Here is a 16971-nt window from a genome sequence, read left to right as displayed (position 1 = left end):
ATAATATCAACCCACAAGTGGTGATGACAGTCAATTAGGGTGGCACCGCACTATAACCCTGCTGAGTATGGTGTGCATGTCCATGAACCATTAGCACTGTAGATGTTAGCAGTACAGATGTACAAGACAGCACAGATATTTGATTACAAATACCTTTGCATGTCACAGGAGTGTTCCACCAGTGGCCTGTTGACAGACTCACAACTACAAAAGGTGCAAGAGTGACATGTGCACAGCACACCAGTGCCAGCTACAGTAGAACAGGGTTAATGTGTTGTACCCCACCCTCATTGTAGCCCATACCACACAGACAAATGTTAGGCATCTGTGTATGTAAGGCTGTGAATGGCCATGACCTATTAGCATAGCTGTGTCAGTGTTGTGAACAACATACAGAATGGGCTGTGTGGGTGAGGTGTGTGACATATGTGCACAGTCTGATGGATGATACCAGCAGTGTCACTGCTAGGTGAACATCCCTGTACCCATAAACTACTACCTAGGCTGTGGTCAACATTATGGACACTGTGTAAGGGATGGTGCTGTGCAGTGCACCCCCCGACATGGTGACATCTCCAGGCCCCTTAGGTAGTCATATGAGGTACCCATTTCATGTCAGGGTGCCATCCATGAGCACGGAGATCACTGGACAGGCATATACAGCACTGTGGTGACCAATATTGGATCACATACCACCTGTAAGGGGTAATGGCTATGCATGGATGTGCGATACCAGCCTTCACAATCCTCACCTCCACTATGCAGCATGCTGTCTACCTTGCAGAAGGACATTTGCTACACCATGATGATGGACATGCTACATGTCCATATCCTGATCTATAAGACATATGTCATGGACAGCCACCGTCTTAATACTAGGATCCGCACAGGCTGGACAGATCTCTGTGCCATATATGTGACATACTCCCACCATACCATGCAACCCTGTCCATCAAAGCTGCACATGTCATCCCAGTCATACAGGGTAAGATGGCCGCATGGTAGATGTACTATCAACTGACTGGATCAGTTATGTGGCACTGATGCACCTTGCGGTGGCACAATGGCTGTCTTGTACAGCTTGGAAACCATGCCCGCACATGCTATGGTTGATAACCATCCCTGCGAATGTTGTCTGACTAGCCATTGTCCCATGTCTATCACATGTGCAATACAGGCGATCCGTGGCAGGATGGTGAACAGTTGTACAGTGCTGTGTAGATGTATATGGCAAAACACATGCATGTACAGGTGTCCATGCATATGTGTGCATTGTCACTGCTCAAGTCCATTACGGCTGTGTCTGTGTTGATATGTGACACATACACAGTATCCAGGTCAACAGTAGTACCGTGGACACATCCAGGCATGTGCAGATAGGTAAGAACACAAGTGCAGGCAAATAGACATGCCCACAGCAAGACAGCATTTACATGGAGTATGAACACTGTAATGAGGTGACACACATATATGGTGATGATATCCAATGCATAATGGGTGTGACATGTGTGACACAAACACATCAGTCGTGTCAGTGTCATGATGCTTTGCAAAGATAACTGTGCAGATGTAGTAGATGTCATAGAAATGTATGTGCAGCAGTATCTCTGTACATCTTTGAAACTGTGACCTGTCACCATCATTATGTCTTACAGATAATGCCTCGTACACGCCTCCCAGCATACACCCGCCAGGAGGATGATGTCCTCATCCCACAGCTCCATGACAACTATGACTTGTTGTTCAGCCATGTGCCACAGCATGCCCAGCAGTGGCAGGATCTACGCAGGAGGGTGAACGATGTGGGTGGCCATAACCACACCTACCAGCAGGTGCGCAGACACTGCACGGACTTGATACGACATGCAAAACAGCGTGCCACTGCAATCGCCAGGGAACAAGGTGGAACAGGTGGTGGGTCACCAACCCAGCCCCCACTCACATACACCGAGGAGCTACTGGCCAGTCTGGGGACACCCAGGGAACAGCATCCAGAAACACTAGCTGCCATCGTGGAGGTGGGTGTCTCCCAACCAATGAGCCTGGGGTTGCCTGGTAAGTCAGTACTGCACATATGGCTATTATATCCCATGTAGTTGCATGTGTCACTGTACATTATGTGAAGTAACAACATATGCAAGGTATGTGGACACACATGCTGCATACTACAGTATGCTACGTTGTGTATGCACACATGTGCATACTATATGCTATTACACAGGTGAATGTGTTCACATGCACAGTGCAACCTGTGGCTGTCATACAGTCATGGATAATGTTCATACTGGTGTGTCACCCCTATACAGGTACCTCTGGCATGCCATACAGACATGAGTCCGTTGCAGGTGAGACTGTCATTAGTATCAGGCATGTTACAGTGTAGATCTATTTGCCATGTGGCCAGTTAACACTTGCACACCTGATGTTTGTTCCAGTCATGATATGCAGGTCGCACCACCCATCATTCACACAGGCCACCCATGTGCAATATATACAAACGTAATGATACACTGACTTGAAACCACAGTACTTGTCATTGCGACATGTGTGGTCAGCTGTGCATACAATGGTGGAGGTGTTCTACACTGGAGGCATATGTAGTATGCATTGGAACAACATGTGTGTGCACACAGTACCACACAGTGAGCTGTGTAATGGGCAGCCCACAGGTGTCACCATTGTGTCATATGCCCCTGCATTGGGTGCACACATTGTGATGTGCCACCTAACATGTCCCAGACATGTAGTGTTCTGTCTGCAATATTGTCACACTATCACATGACCTATACCCCACATACCAAACATACAACCCGTTGTCTGCATAACCCTGTGGATTGTGACATATCTGACATCTATGGGTGTATGTCATATGGGACAACACAGATATGTGAGATAGATGCCCATCACAGACAATTGGCTAACACGTGCACAGATGGCCATGGGGGATGGCCAGCGACATGTAGCCACGCAGTACTTGGGATGTGTATACACCCTGTTGCACATTGTCCACACATGGTCCAATTATAGCTTTAGTTGACCGCTTATACAGTTGATGTGGTACACTGGACAACCTAAAAGCCTGTGCACAGCTACTGGAGGTATCACTGAAGTCTACCATATACAATCTGTTGAACATCACGACTGTGTTGCAGTTAAGGCTATGCAATGTGTACATATTATGCATTCTACAGCAACAAAGATGCCTCTTGATGTCATGCAATGGCACAGTGTCTGTACTTCACACTGTATAGCAATGTAGATGGCTCACACTACCCTCCCATGCTCATGCACATTTGCTAAACATGCATTCTATCTGTAGGGCATACACACAACACTGCAATGTGGCACCCATTATGATGCTGTACATGTGTCAGGACACCATTGTGTCAGACATGTATGCATGTTAATGCACATGTCAGCAGATTACATGTCAAGGTCACGTCAGCCATGTGTACTGTTATCCTTGTCTGGGCCACATGGTGTATCATGGGGATGCATGCATACTACCATGATTGTGTGAACTGCATGGCTACTGATATGACACCTACTTGCTGTAGTGTGCACCCCAGCGAGGTATGCTTACTAACACTATTAATGTCTGAGCTGCATGCCCTCTGCTGTATCGCAGGCATGCTGCATGCCATCTGACAAATCACATGCATTGTTTGTGTGTGTGTCTGTGTTTGTGTGTGTGTGTGTGTGTGTGTCTGTGTTTGTGTGTGTGTGTGTGTGTGTGTGTGTGTGTGTGTGTGTGTGTGTCTGTGTTTGTGTGTGTGTGTCTGTGTTTGTGTTTGTGTGTGTGTCTGTGTTTGTGTCTGTGTGTGTGTGTGTGTGTGTGTGTGTGTGTGTGTGTGTGTGTGTGTGTGTGTCTATTGTACTTTACAGTATTTCTTTGCATTCACAGGTGATGTAGGTGCGTTACCCTCCTGCGGTCCATCTGATGTTAGTGTCCCCACAGATACTAGCGGTGATGAACATATGCATGAGGTACAGGCAGGGTTGGCAGGGGCTGAATCTGTGCCAATGGTTACCATCCCAGCTATGTCCCCCTCTTCCCCGCACACAGTTCTGCTGCCAACACATACCGCATCACCAGTGGCCATAGAGGAAGGACAGTCAGCGTCTGTTAGCGTGGAACAGGAATGTGTGGTGGCTACAGAAGGTGTGTCTACACACCATGGTGTCAGTGTAATGACTGCATATGTGCCACACAGGCATGTGGTTGGTGCTGCTCGTAGGAGGACCTCTGGCAGACATGCACCTGCAGGACAGAATGCAGCAGCTGGTATCACCAGATGCATGTTCCAGACTGTAATGGCGGCACAGGCACGTGCTGAACGGCAGAACAGAGAAGGGCAGAGGCTGCAGAGGGCTGCTATCCATACCCTAAATGACAACATCCAGGCATTGGCAAATGCTCAACAGCAGATTGCTAATGTTCTGGATAGGTGATTAGGTGAAATGGTCGGAATCCTTGACCAAGGCATGGCAATCCGAGAGCAGGAGCTGTCTGTGCTGGAACATCTGGTAGGAGTGAGGCATAGGCCACATGGACGTAGGCCGGCAACACCACCTAGTGTAGGTCGATGTGAGCGTGCCACCTCACATGCCCGCTCCCATAGTGCCGGTAGCAGTAGCAGTGCAGCTGGTGCTGTGCTGTCAACACCAGGATACAGCAGGCCACGTGGACGTGGCCCTGGACGTTCTCAGTGGGGACACGGTTCCAGCGGACATGTGTCGTCGGACAGTAGCCACTCTGTACCTCCACCTGGTAGTGCCCTTGCAACCCCAGGGAGGCACAGGTCACGTGGCCGTGGACGGACACAGTGAGCTGTACAACCTGCTCTGTACAATCTGGGGCTGTCAATTATACCCCGTGTAGGTCTCACAAATGGCAGAACTGTGTACACACATACACGCACACAGCAAACACAACTGTAGGGCTCCACAACATCCACATGCATTCTGCACAGACATGCCCAGTCAACTCACTGGCCCTTACACACACACATGATGTTATCCATTGGTGCAGCCTATGCCCCTGGCAAGCATATCACCCTGTGCATATGATGAAGCCTGTGCCGCATCCCTGTCATCCACACCATCGGTGCAGGGTTATGCACAAATATTCTGATGCACAGGGTGAACAGCATAGTGAGAGGTGTATGTAATATTACCTGTGTATGCATAGTGAGGGATGTGTATGTTGCAATGGTTGTGTGTGAATACTGAGAGATGTGTATGTGATATTACCTGTGTATGCATAGTGAGGGATGTGTATGTTGCAGTGGTTGTGTGTGTATACTGAGAGATGTGTATGTGACATAGGTTGTGTACTGTCGGCATGCACCGGTCATACCATGTAGTGCAGGTGCAGCATGCATTGTGATGTGTTCATGGTATGTGTCTCGGTTACAACTGTAGCACCATGTTGGTTGTGATACCCTGGTTCCCTCCTATGGTGTACTTGCATGTGCCTACAGGTAGCAGTGTTTGCAGTCCCCCACATGTAACTGTGGATTGCTCACAGGCACATCTGGCAATATCAGCATGCTACATGTACCCTCAACCTGACTGTTGGAAACACCAACATGACACAGATGTCCGCACATATACTGCACCTGACGCATGTGGTCAGTGCCATAGGCTACACTGGACAGAGATGTGACATACATAGCAGGACACATTACAGGTATGGTGACATGGTGCAGGGTTGTACACGGCGGTCTGGCCAATGATGTTGTGAGGTGACACTTGGTAGCTGGAGGCCATACTGTGCAGCAGTAGGACCCTGTAACAGTACGGGAACATGGCCACATTCACGGGGTGTACACCACTATAAAGCACACCCCATAGTGTGCATGTGGGGACCCTTGCCTATGTGGTTATCACCCTCACAGTACTATGCATCCACACAATGTGTCATAGAGAGGGAACATGCACAGGTAGCCAGTATGGCTGGGACATATGGCATCAACAGGGTAGTGCAATGCATCACCATTACGGGTTAGTCACCACGTGGGGTTAGTGATCATTTCTCACCGTATATTAGCATACACCCTCACACCAAGCACCACACATACATACAGACACACACACACTGTGGTGACCACACATGTGTATACGGACAGCCGACATGTGTGATGCACCACACCGGCCAACGTCATGCTTCCCACACTGACGTATGTACAGATCTCTACAACGGTGTACAAGGATGTGTAACAACTGGGACATATTCCCTGTGATATGTGGCATCTATGGTCACACATTCAGACACACATGGCAGTACTGGGAATTATACACCTGCCATATGATGACACGTTTGATAGACATGCAGCGGTATTGATTGCATTATGTGTACCAACGCTATATCTGGCAAATGTGCTGCTATATGCACACGAGAGGTTGCAGGTGTTACAGGTGCCATGTGACATATAGTTGGTAACACCTGACCGCTGTGTATGCATTATGTCAGCACTGTCACATAACAGCGACATAGCGTACTGTTTGCACATGGCATGATAGGATGGTGTGTGACACAACTGTGAGCCACCCCCTGCACACATACATCTACACAGGTGGTACACCACATTATGTACACACATCCCTCCATATGTGCTGTTTGTGTATCACCGTATACAGGTGTCAATGATGGGTCTGCATTGCGAACGCATGTCATAGGTTGGTGCAACTATGGTGCGGATATCGGCCACTGCACATGCATGGTTGCTGCATGCACAGTACAGATGTCACATGTGTCTCCTGTTGCCGTGTTTGTATGCATTGCTATTGTTGGACATGTGTGTTGACATACATAACACATGGACTGTGGTATGATATCACGGGTGTCACAGGCGACCAGTACAAGGGTATGTGTCCCGGTCAACATTGCTACCTCCTGTAGTGTGGGCATTCAACAGACATGGGCCCACCTTCCATTCGCGTGTGTAGCATTGATTAGGCCACTGTTATGCATGAGGTACATCACAGGCTATGTATGTATGTGTTGTGTGTGCAGTTCATGCACACATCCACACAATCACATGTATGACATATCCAGATGTGTGTTCATTGGTGTACAGCAACAGTCAGGTGTCACAGCTGTGTAAGGGCCGTGGTATGTCATGAGCCAACCTGTGCATGTATACTGGTATCATTGCAATGCATAACACCTGTTGGATCCCTGTTGGTACATGTGTACTCTGCACAGCTGGTGTACACCTCTGTACAGCCCAGTGGTCATGTGTCACATGGTGTTGTGGTACTGTAAGGCTGTGTAGTGCTGCATCGATGACATGGTGCTGACTTGACAGCTACAGTGGACACTGCAGTGTGTACATGTGTGACCTGCACCTGTGACAGCTGTGATGGCAGCTATGTGTGTGCAGGTCACTGCATGTGTGAACGCCCTGTGCGTGAGGACAGTTATACCTTCCTGTGCCCTTCTGTACTGTGCCCTTCTGTGTATACACTCCATCTGCATGCATGACAGGCCTTTGCAACAGCTAAGTGTGTGAGCATGCCCAGTATGCTGTTGTGTAGATGGAGACACAGTACAGTCCATGTACACAGTTGTGTAGATGGACACATGGTACAGTCCAATCTGAGACCTTCCGTGTTTACACTCCATCTGCATGCAAGATGGCCCTTTGCAACAGCTAAGTGTGTGAGCATGCCCAGTATGCTGTTGTGTGGATGGACACACAGTACAGTCCATGTACACTGTTGTGTAGATGGACACACGGTACAGTCCAATCTGAGACCTTCCGTGTTTACACTCCATCTGCATGCAAGACGGCCCTTTGCAACAGCTAAGTGTGTGAGCATGCCCAGTACACCGTTGTGTAGATGGACACACAGTACATGCCACACTGCGCCCTTCCGTGATTAGACTCCGTGTGCATGCAGGATGGCCCTTTGCAACTGCTAAGTGTGTGAGCATGCCCAGTATGCCATTGTGTAGATGGACACACAGTACATTCCACACCGCGCCCTTCCATGATTAGACTCCGTGTGCATGCAGGATGACCCTTTGCAACTGCTAAGTGTGTGAGCATGCCCAGTACGCCATTGTGTAGATGAACACACAGTACATTCCACACTGCGCCCTTCCGTGATTAGACTCCGTGTGCATGCTAGACGGCCCTTTGCAACTGCTAAGTGTGTGAGCATGCCCAGTACGCCGTTGTGTAGATGGACACACAGTGCATTCCAAACAGACGTGTGATACTAAGCATGTGGGCATGGCCATTGACATCCTGTATAGCCATGGTGGTCATCCAGGCAACAGATGTCCATTTTCAATGTCACGATGGATGCCTACATTGAACACACTGGTTGCTGTCTCGAAGGGTGTACTGTCTGTGGTGCATCCCGTATCTATTTAGTGTTGTAGTGCTCCGTAGATATTTAGTTGGCCTGATGACAGCACTGCCGTGTTTGTCTACGTCTACCTTGGGACAGTAATATGCTTTCAGACTGCTCACTCTCTAAACATTCCCTATCGGCATCTTTGCCTTTGCAGATGATGTCACCCACCTAGAAGTATGCCTCTGGGAGTGCTGTGTTCAGTAATCTCAGTAGCGCGTTCTGTAAATGCGTAATGCTGTAGTGTGATAAGGTAGTTAGGTGTATGTTCAACTCCCGGCTCTGCCATGTGTGTGTGTGTTTCCAGCTGCCTGGGGGCACAGTAATGCTTTTACATGCCTCACAACACATACATTCCCTATCGGTGTTTTTGCCTTTGCGGATGATGTCACCCACCTAGAAGTATGCCTCTGGGAGTGCTGTGTTCAGTAATCTCAGTAGCGCGTTCTATAAATGTGTAATGCTGTAGTGTGATAAGGTAGTTAGGTGTATATTCAACTCCCGGCCCTGCCAAGTGTGTGTGTGTGTGTGTGTGTGTGTGTGTGTGTGTGTGTGTGTGTGTGTTTCCAGCTGCCTGGGGACACAGTAATGCTTTCACATGCCTCACAACACATACATTCCCTATTGGCGTCTTTGCCTTTGCGGATGATGTCACCCACCTAGAAGTATGCCTCTGGGAGTGCTGTGTTCAGTAATCTCGGTAGCGCGTTCTGTAAATGCGTAATGCTGTAGTGTGATAAGGTAGTTAGGTGTATGTTCAACTCCTGGCCCTGCCAAGTGTGTGTGTGTATTTGCAGCTGCCTGGGGACACAGTAATGCTTTTACATGCCTCACAACACATACATTCCCTAGCGGCGTCTTTGCCTTTGCGGATGATGTCACCCACCTTGAAATATGCCTCTGGGAGTGCTGTGTTCAGTAATCTCAGTAGCGCATTCTGTAAATGCGTCATGCTGTAGTGTGATAGGGTAGTTAGGTGTAAGTTCGATTCCCAGGCCTGCCAGGTGGGTGTGTGTGTGTGCATGCTCCCATCTGCCTGGGGACTCAGGTTATGCTTTTATACGCTTCGCACCACGGATATATCCTGCTGACATCTTTGTCTTTGCGGATGTTGACACGCACCTAGTAGAATGCCTGTGGGTCTGCTGTGTTTAGTAATCTCGGTAGCGCATTCTGTAAATGCGTCATGCTGTAGTGTGATAGGGTAGTAATGTGTAAGTTCGATTACCAGCCCTGCCACATGTGTGTGTGTGTCTGTGTGTGTATATCTGTATCTCTATATCTATCTATATATATATATATATATATATATATATATATATATATATATATATATATAAAATCTATTTTCTGCCCATAACTCTGCTCTTGCATGGACAGCTGACTGTTTCATGTATCGCATATTTGCATAGCTTTCACATACCAATGGGGTATGTTGCAAATCCCAACATTGTCCATGCAACGTCCATGTTACGGGTGGTGTTACACGCCCTTACAGGCGTTTGCTGTATATCTTGGCAGACATCTATCCTTGCTGTACTCTCACTGTACTCGTACATGCCAGAGGCTTCATGTATCATGGCCTAGTTTTGCTGTGTGTATGTCTATTTGTGCTCTGTGCATGGCTGTGGGTATGTCCCACTATCATCATTTGTAAAGGTGACAGCCCTATAGGTACTTCATGTAGACTGCTGTGTGATTTGACATGTCAGCACATACCTGCAGACAGTACTGTACGTCCTACTGCAGCACATTTCATACCTTCTGCATTATCTTGCAGTCGATAATGCTGTTTCCTCACACATGTATCTGTTTCTGATCATACCACTCCACCTCCTAGAGCAGACTTCTGGACAAGGCCTTATCTGATAGTGGGACACATAGTGGCAGTATTGACATGTTGCTCTTACAAATGTAGATAGTTGACACAATAATAGGTTTTGCATTAGTATGGCTTTTCTGACGGATTTGGTGTCTTAATCACATGTTTGTCATTATTTCATGACTTCAGTTATCAGGAATGTGCCAGAATGGTACTGATGTTACATGGAACACACCAAACATATGAGGCAGAACTCTGCACATTCTGCGTAAATCTGTACAGTTGCAGAGTATGTGTCTGATACAAGATATCAACTTTCTGACACCAATACACACACTGTATGGTGGCATCACAGGCCACATGCCATTACATTTATATTGCAAGACACACCCACCCAGAGAGTTGTATTCCTCACACAGGCCAACAGCTACTTATCCACACTAATTAGTCTATCATGTACCATATGTGTGCGCCGGTATTTGCGCTTTCCGTCAGTGGCAGAGCTCACGTACGAGTATGGGGGACTGGACATTGTTACAGTGACACTGCATGACAGCCTGAGGGACACATTACTTTTGTGTCTATTAACCTTCCACATTGACATTCACAGGGCATACGTTGTCATTCACATTTGTCGGAGTACATGCATATGACTTGTACATGTTTTCTCATTTGCCCTGATGTCTTTCTTCTCACCTGTCCACCTAGTATCACTAGTTCTGTACATGTATTTTGGACAGGTTACCTTCACACTCCTAACCTGTACACATTATGGGTAAATGCCCTGACATTTGACCTTTGCCCTTGTTACATTTGTCATAGTAATGTGCCTTTCTGGTAAATTGCTGGCAAGGCATTACGAACTGTGCGGTTAGATAATAGTGACTGACATTTCCATTACATGATTAGTAACACTCATAACATTTGTATTCCTGGGTACACCAGTATTCTCACAACGTTCTGACTTTGTCTGGGGTATATCTAATATAGTCCCTATTTGTATTTCATGTACTATGCCTTAGTGCAGCTGTCTTAGTCTGACAGTTTGCCAGTTATGGTTACCTTCTTGGTCGTACGTATGTCCATCCATGATAATCGCCTACATGACACTGATATAGGGCCCTACATATTCCCAAAATGGTTTACGCAATATCCAGTGGATGGTTTGCCCCATTATTGAGAATATAGGAGTGTGCTATACCCACATCACTCCCACGGGGCGGGCCTACGAAATCTCTGCCAAACAACACCTAGGCCCATTTCTGCATACCCATGATTCCCATACCTGACAACCCTCTACAGTACCCATTACACATGTTTAATGTGAGTGGTACTGAAGTGTGGAGACACTTATATGCACTCCCCACTCTCCGGATATCAGTTTGTACATCATACATTCTATCGACACATGTGTCATCACCCTTGCACCTGCTACTGTTGCATGTACAGCTATATCGTATTTGCTGAGGTCACTTATTTTGCGTCAATGTCGGTTGACACTACATATGGATAAATTTTTGGGGTCCTGCAATGGACACCTATATGCATGTTTAAAGTGTAGAACTTGCTGGACTGTCACTTTCTGGCCAATGGTTTGGAAGGCAGCGGTTTATTCACCTTTCGTGCATGTCTGTTTGTCTACCCATATTAGCTATAATGTGGCCTATTTATGTACATATGTCATATCTACGGGACATATGTCTGTTGTGTATACATATATACATGTACAATCCTCATTTCATAACTTGCTTTGGTTTACGTCTGTGGATTATGTGTATACACATATATCTATATCCATACCATACCTTTCCACTGTACAGATTGTTGCAGAGTGTACAGCTGGTTGCCTCTTTATCTTCTGTGTGTTTTACATAAACCTGTGTCTATCTGGCAATGTAGTGGCATTTCATTTGAGACTTATGGTGGGAAATACTGGCAAGCAGTTCAGGTTACGACTGCATACCCTTCAGGGAATCCATGCTACTGACACACCCGTTATTCTATCCACTTTCTATGTTTGTTCTGGCACATATCTGGGGTTTGTCCCTATTTCTACCGGTAGTTTGCATGCCTTTGTCCGGTTTCATACTTTACGGGGTTAACAGGTTTGAGCCATGTTTATCTAACGTGGGGGAAACAGCATTCATTTACTATGCTGTGAGCAGATCACACACGCACAGGTGCACTTGCATTTCCTTATTGTGGGTTACGCGCAGGCGCACATGCATATCCTTATTGTGGGTTACATATGTTTACTAAGTCTTTGTGCTTACGTAGGCTTTATTACTTGTGACAGTACCAGTAAATTATCTGTAATCCGGTTAACGGACGTATGCGAAACACACGTTCACCTTTACATATTTAACTGTCTGTACAGCACAGACGCAGTCATTACACTTTCACATTATATGTGCTGTAGTCGTAGTTGAACCGGGACTGCATTCATGTTGGCCGGATGCTGTAACCACTATACTTTTGGTGTTCTGACTCATTTATATGCATACCCATAGTACATAGCTACATTAACATATGCCTCACCGCTTCACTTACGACACAGGCATCCATTCTCCTGCTGGGAAAAATGTGGTACTACATGTTACACATTCCCTATTCCCTACTGCTCTGGACCCAAGCTGCATATTTAATCACTGCAGGGATATTCAGAACCCCAAGGCTTATAGTCCTGACACATACAGGTCTTTAATTGTCAGGGTGTTCATGTGGTGATCTGGGTTTAGGCTTGTCCGCTTGGTGAACGGAACTGCCCTGACCATGTTCAAATGTCAGACAAAGCACATGGACAGGGTTTGTCCATTTTAAACATTTTATCTGTGTTTACAGACACAGGTGTTTGGGCACCTGTCAGCAGCTTTTAATGTTGGCAATACATAATATGGGTGGGGGTGGTTACAATACATAATCCACGGTGAGTGGTGTTCCCATTCACATTTGACTATTTCCTGTATTCATTCATACGAGGATTATTATTTTGCACATGACTTAACTATGAATTAACTACAGGTATGCAGTAGTACAGTCAACATATGTGAATGTTTGTTACAGTATAAATGTACGGACCTCTGTAATACTCGGGGACTACCCCACATCTTTCACAACATTTCATGCTAATGTACATACTATTATTCTGTGAACTTTTGAAGTTTGTGAGAGCAGTAATTACATCTGTCCCTATTTGTCCACCCATCCTTTTAGGCTTTGTCCAGATTTTGTTGCTGTAATAGGTTGAGAGGTGATGTCGGTATGTGATTGAGTTGAATATATACTGTCGATAATTCAGTGGGGAGTAGGGTTACCACCTGTTCCTCTTTCCGAGGGGAAGTCCCACTTTGGACAGTTGTGTCCTGCGATGAAACCTAAGACATGGCAAATGTCCTGTGATTTTACGACAACAGTATATTTCTTATTTTCTTTGCTACTTGCATGATACAGGTATTTTGTATCTGGAACTCATAACTATTATTTGGGATAGCATAAGCTATTCAAATGCTATGAAATAAGCTTTTATCTTGGCATACAAGTGTAATTCTGTCCTTTGCACTGGCCGGGGGTATGTTTTATCCTGCAAATTCTCACATTTCTACAACGGATGTCCCACCTTGGGCATCTGAACAGGTGGCAACCCTAGTGGGGAGACCTGCATGGTGGACAGCTGTTCCATCCTGCGTAGTACGTTTTGCATGTCTGTCTAGAAACTGAACAGTACCGTGACTACACATACATGTTTTGTCCAGATGTGTACAGTACTAGACACCGTGGCGTGTAAACAACTCTGAGGTTTCAACAGGTTACTTATCCCACGCGGGATGTACACACATTTGGCCGAAACATGAACGCGCGAGCATTTGGATTTACGTAACTGTGATGGGATGTTTACAAATGTGGGATACATATTTGCAATCCTGACTCTGCCTAGGACAATACTACCTACTACATATGGGGAATACTCGCTATGTGTAGGTGTACGGATGCGCAAGGCTGGTAGCTGGATTTGGTGGACATTTGGACATGGGTGCGGGTTATGTGCTATACAGGGGTTGTTGCATATTGCATTTGCATGCATGGGTTCTGCTTTTGGATATCCCAGTTCCGCATATAGCATCCTATGTGTATGTGCCGGTTACGTTCCTGTTCATGTGTATAGCACATTTTAATATACATATGTTTGTGTGTGTTTGGTATACAATTTGGACTGTCAGGTTTCTTTACGGTTGTTTTATAGCCACAACTGCCCAGCTGTGTACTATCACTACCACTGTGGGACTGCTGGTGACCCTGCCCATGGGGCTAGACGTGTATATTGGTGGCGCAATGACATGATGCGCTTCACTTCCACTGGGTATACCTACTTACAGTGCAGTACATTACGGACACACAATTTTAAATATCATTTGTTCCATGGACGGAAACTCATATTGTGTTGCGTGCATTTCTGTTTGGTTCTCCATTTTGTGTGGCCGGGAACTGTCTTGCATGCTTTGCATACATTTCATTATCCACGGACACTGATAGGTGTGATTACTATTGCAGGCGGACTATAATATTCAGCAGTTTAGGTTGCTCATCGACAGCCGACATTGACACGCCTCCGGGCACAGCTTAGTAATGCCCCATGCACTCGCGCACGTGTCCTATGCACGTGGATGTGGTGGCAGCGCACCTTCATTAATATGCATATGGTGCTACTACACCATATATACGCCACACGGCCGGTGCAGGCCTTATACTGTCCTTGCGCCGAGCTTCATGAATCTGGGGGTATATCTTTTTATAACTTTTTTAACAACTTCTTTCATTGTTATGGAAAGGTTTCATGCAAGAAAGAGTTAAAATTTGTATTAATTTATGGCCAGCCTATAGGATTTCAAAACTAATCAACTAATTAAACAATTGGAATTATTATTTAAACTGAGGGTGAGTGGAAAAATGTAGATTCTGATGAAGTCTCCGTGGAGGAGATGAAAGCACTTAACCTGGTTGCTTTTTACTGTCTTTTATTGTTTTTTCAATAAAATTCCTAATTTTTGCTGAACTGCGGTGGATTATTGAAGGATTTACATTTTTATTACGGAGGAAAGCCTTTACTGATACTGGACTGCGCATTGGAGTTTTGTTTTGTGGTTTAGTGTGATTTTGGGTTAACAGCCAAAAGATGATGAGTACTGCTGTGGCTTATGCTTGCGTGTGTCTGTGTGTGTGTAAAAATATCACAGATTTTTATCTTTGCATACACCCAATAATACCAGGATACAGACATTATTGTTCGGGATATCAGTAAAAATGTACCTAACAAGTAATTATATTTAAAATGTAAGACATAAAATATATCACAGAACATTCAGACACTTAGATCTTCTTGGAGTCTGGTGCCCCCCCCCCCACACTCAACAGACTGTATAAATGGATACTGGGGGCTCCCTTAATCATCCTTGATTCTGTGGGGACCCCCACAAAAGCTGTTGCTGGTTGAAGAAAAATAATAAGAAAAAATGTATCAGTTTTCTCATTGAGCTGTTTAACCTGAACAGTGCTGAGATATGACCCTTTTAGGATGAAGCTTATATTGTCTCTGATTTCATCTACACCCATTCTAGAACTAGCCCTGCTCAAATGTGTGTGTACAGAAATCTGCTGTAGTTTATGGGGGGCTGGGGATTGTGTGGCTATTACAACTTTAATTTTCATCACAGTCAAGCCTTAGAGGTGTGCACATGAAATGATTATAGCTTGTGTTTGAGCTGAGGACAGTGTGGTCATTGTTTATTTACTTTCCTCACAGACCGTATAGGTGTAAAAAGGTTACTATAGCTTGTGCAGGGATGGTCTACTGTCTAGGAGCAACAAATTAAAATATATTACTGAAATCATTCTCGCAATCACACATCAGGCACATATACATGGGGTTGACTTTGAGGGTTTGGGTTGAGGAGGCATGCTATGTATATGTATGTCAGCAGTCACTTGAAATATATGACTAAGGCAATTTGAAACTCTGCATTCATCCCAATCTAACACCAGAGGGATGCATAGGCAGTGACTGTCTTTTGTGGGGGTTAAGGAGGCAGGCAGCATTCCCAGATAGGATCTGTGTATCCTCACAGCAACTGGCGTGCTAGTTTATTGTGAGCTACTATTATGTCAGCTTTGAACATTAAGCCTTGGGCACAGCTTATGTCTTCCTTGAAAAAAATAAAATAAGACTGAAATTCTTTTCTTTTTCATGATTTTTATTTAGGTCACCACTGGAGTAAAATGCTGAAGAAAATGATCTAAAATTCATGGCAGACCATCTGTAAACCTATGGCTTCTTGAGCCCTGGCTTATCTGTGTTATTTCCTAAATGGTTATTACTATGCATCTTGGTCAGGAAAAGTCTGTTGAAAGGATGCAAGGACAACTGAAGCTGAACAGCAGCATCGAATTTCTTTCCTTAATCATAATTTCTGTTCAACCCATTATTGGATGAAAAGGTTGTATAAAAAGAAAAAAAAACTTTAAAATGCACTTCAGAGCATATAGAAAGTTATGGTTTCTTGAAAAAGCTGAGAGTAAGGCAAAATGTGAGAAAAGGAAGAAAAAAGTAATGTGCATGGGTATGGGGAGCCCAAAGGGGGAGGGATCAGAGGAGAGGACTGGAATGTGTGCGACAGAGGGGGGGGGGGTTGAAACAGTATGTCAAGTTATCATTCGTTTAAGTCCAGACCTGCCAGACCTGTACATAGAGTTACTGTAATGTATCATTGTTGCAACTAAATGTCAGTAAC

The sequence above is a fragment of the Protopterus annectens genome, chromosome 14.part0, assembly GCF_019279795.1.
Source record: "Protopterus annectens isolate FY-2018-M chromosome 14.part0, PAN1.0, whole genome shotgun sequence".
Lineage (NCBI taxonomy): Eukaryota > Metazoa > Chordata > Ceratodontiformes > Protopteridae > Protopterus > Protopterus annectens.
The sequence above is the reverse complement of the archived record's forward strand: the minus strand, read 5'-3'. Positions refer to the sequence as shown.